Source organism: Oryctolagus cuniculus, chromosome 16, assembly GCF_964237555.1.
Source record: "Oryctolagus cuniculus chromosome 16, mOryCun1.1, whole genome shotgun sequence".
In the NCBI taxonomy this organism is placed as follows: Eukaryota; Metazoa; Chordata; class Mammalia; order Lagomorpha; family Leporidae; genus Oryctolagus; species Oryctolagus cuniculus.
In genome coordinates this window covers 40,817,204-40,821,001 of record NC_091447.1, presented here as the reverse complement: position 1 = coordinate 40,821,001, position 3,798 = coordinate 40,817,204, and positions in this window count along the sequence as shown.

The following is a 3,798-nucleotide window of genomic DNA, read 5'->3' as shown; positions in this document are numbered from 1 at the left end:
CCGGCGCACTGTGGCCAGCACACCACGCTGATCCGAAGCCAGGAGCCAGGTGCTTCTGCTAGTCTCCCATGCTGGTGCAGGGCCCAAGCACTTGGGACATCTTCCACTCCACTCCCGGGCCACAGCAGAGAGCTGGACTGGAAGAGGAGCAGCCTGGACAGAATCCGGCACCCTGACCGACACCAGAACCCGGTGTGCCAGCACTGCAGGCGGAGGATTAGCCTAGTCAGCCGCAGTGCTGCCCTCAAAACATAGAGTTTTGAAAGTACTCAATCACCCTGATCATTGCCCCACTATCACCAACCTGCAACTCTGTAATTAAACAGGAAGGCTGTGAGGGAAAGAGAATGAGTTATCAAAAATGGCATTCATCGTTGAGCCAATTCTTTCCAAGCCAAGTGAGGGAAGAGGCTTGAGACAGTCAAAGAAGGTTTAGAAGTGCTGGAGAGGGCACTTAACCAGTGGTTAAAACACTGTGTAAGACGCCAGCATCCCACAGCAGAGTGCCTGTGTCCAGTTTCTAGTCCAGCTCCTGACTCCAGCTTCCTACTAATGTGGGAGGCAGCAGTGATGGCTAAGTGACTGAATCTCTGCCACTCCTGTGGGAGACCTGGATTGAGTTCCTGGCTGTTGGCTTCGGGCCTAGTCCAGCCCTGGCTGTCATAGGCATTTGGGATATGAATCAGAAGATGGGCATTTTGTCTGTGTCTCTCTGCATGTTTGCCTCTCAAATACATTTTTAAAATTGGGAGTGCTTATGCAGAAAGGGAGATTGGTTTGAATGACTGTCTAGGTCGCAGGCCTGGTGATAAACCTATGCCTACCTAAGAAGGGGAAAAATACCAAAGAAATATGTCTGGAGAAAAAGAGGACAATATTAGTACAGTCTCCTACCCTTGGCCAGAATGACTAAGTTGCCTGCTCCAGGAAGAATTCAAGCTTGAGCCTTCTTGCCAGGGCCTCACCCCAACGGAAGACACACTGAATAAAGAGATCCCAAAGCTGAAGACTGAGAGTGACCTACGAGGAGTCAGAGAAGGGGGTAAGGTGTCAAGAGGACAAGCTGGAGCTGAATCCAGGAGAAGCTAACACAACAGCCTGTTGGCCTTAGCTACAGGTTCAGAACAGGCACTGAAAAGACTGTGGTCTGTCTCATGTCCTTTACCAAACACTACTGCTTTCCACACTGTACTGCTCCAACTCTAAAAATATCTCTCAAGTCATATAATATAGCAGAAATTATTTTCTCTATAGCTTTCTGCAATATTGAGTCCCCATAATTGACCTTAAAAATCAATCTAGGCTAATCCTCTGCCTTGCGGCACCGGCACACTGGGTTCTAGTCCTGGTCGGGGTGCTGGATTCTGTCCCGGTTGCCCCTCTTCCAGGCCAGCTCTCTGCTGTGGCCAGGGAGTGCAGTGGAGGATGGCCCAAGTCCTTGGACCCTGCACCCCATGGGGGACCAAGAGAAGTACCTGGTTCCTGCCATCGGATCAGCGCGGTGCGCCAGCTGTGGCAAAAAGGAAGACCTTTCTCTCTGTCTCTCTCTCTCACTGTCCACTCTGCCTGTCCAAAAAAAAAAAAAAAAAAAAAAAATCAATCTAGAAATCAATTCCACAGCCTCCTCCCAATCCTTGGAATTCTGTCCAAAGCCCAGGAGGCCATGGTAGAGTCAGAGCATCAAGGAAGACATCTGGTCCTTGAGGTCACCATCTACCCCCTGGTGCTCATCCTAATCAAATGACAACTTGTCTGCTCTTCCCTGACGGCAACGCCTTCTCATGTCCCCTGGAGATTGTCTGTGTGTTAACTCCTATGCCCCTCCTGGGCACCTGGGGATTTGCTGTCTTCTACACCAGTTTCCAGAGCAGGTGATGTTGCGATGCTCTCTCAGAGCTCCTCTGCCATCCACACTGGCCTTTCTTCTCTGCTCTTACATCAGGGTGGGCACACAAGGGCCCAGGGCTCTCTGAAAGGACTCGCTGTTCCCTCACCTGATATCCCAGCTTTCTTGGGCTGAAGGTAGTTGTGATACAGGCTTTCCTAAGTTGGCCTGGGGAGAAGCCAGGGAAGGGTCACTTTTCAGGACCCCGCGCCCCCCCTCCCCCGCATTTAATTCTCTTTGTCTTACCCTATCTGACAGGCAGAGTGGACAGTGAGAGAGAGACACAGAGAGAAAGGTCTTCCTTTTGCTGTTGGTTCACCCTCCAATGGCCGCCGCGGGCCGGTGCGCTGCAGCCGGCGCACCGCGCTGATCCAATGGCAGGAACCAGGTACTTATCCTGGTCTCCCATGGGGTGCAGGGCCCAAGTACTTGGGCCATCCTCCACTGCACTCCCTGGCCACAGCAGAGAGCTGGCCTGGAAGAGGGGCAACCGGGACAGAATCCGGCGTCCCGACCGGGACTAGAACCCGGTGTGCAAGGCAGAGGATTAGCCTAGTGAGCCGCGGCGCCGGCCCACCCTATCTAACTCTTTATTCTTCCCTAGTCTGGTGAACTGTATCTAATTTAGTGGAGTTGAGGGTTAGGAACCAAAGAAATCATTATTATATCATTCAAGACTGACTGTTGCATAAATAGCCTTAATTTCTATGTTTTTTTTTTTTTTTTCTGTGTCCTCCTGAGGGCCAGACTGTTGAAACTTAAAATCTAATCATTGACAATAATATTTTGGAGGGCCATTCTTCCCTGTAAGCAAAATAAACTACAAAGTCTTTGTGTCTGGACCACAAATGGGTTAATGGGCTAAAAAGTGAGATTTTACTCTGCTAAATTTTTTTTTCAGGAAAACCTAACTCTTATTGAATGGTGTTTTTTAGGATACAAAGTGGTCTTTCTAACCCCTCATCCCCTTAAGAAAGAAAAGAAAAAAACAACCAACTACTCTCCAGAAAAAACCGTAAACAGGGAAGGGAAGTTCTTGGGTACAGATTACCATTAACTGTGTGTCACAGTTGTCCTGGTTTGTGACCAGGAAAAGAACACTGCTATTCGCCCCATCAGACAAAGGTTGGGAGGCTGTAACAGAACTTCAGAACACAATTGCGTTATTCATTTCAAACTCCTTAGGAACAAATCTACCAAAGGTTACTTAACTGGAGTTGATAAGATTAACCACAGGAGCAAACTGAAAGCACTGGAAAATAACTTCCCCGAGGCCCTAGCTCATGGTTCAGAGCCAAGCAGATTAGCAGCACTTGAGACACAGGTGTGAGTACCGAGATCTATCACCAAAGAACAGGTCTGCCTTGCCCTAAGGTAGCTTCTCTGCCAAATTTCCCCACAGCTGGATTTTTGTGTCTGCGCTTGAGGAGACTGTAGATTTTAGGAGAACTTGGGACACTTCATGATGTCAGTTCTTGCTTTTGTCTGTGGGTTGGAACACTGGGTAGCAGAATGTGCCCAGCACTATTAGAAGAGAATAACACTTGTAAGTAGTTAAACATTAGTTTTCCTCCTGGTCTGGACTGTCAAAGGCTCAGAACAGCATAGTTGTGGGCTAAGCGGTCACCAGTGGGTTCTAGCTGACTTGGGGACCTCACGGGCCACAGTCCACACATCTGATTGTTGAAATAATATTGGGAGTTCTAGACAAGGAGTTGAGCACACTAGTTTCTTGTTGAACTTTCACTAACTTGACTTGCAATTTGGTCAATACATGTTACCTCTCTGTGCCCCTTCACTTCTATCCATAAACAGAGCCAGACTCACTTTTGTTGGTATTTGTTATTTACTTATGGTTCCAATTATCACACCTTTAAAGATTTACTTTTACCAAACAGGTAGACTTTTTGGAA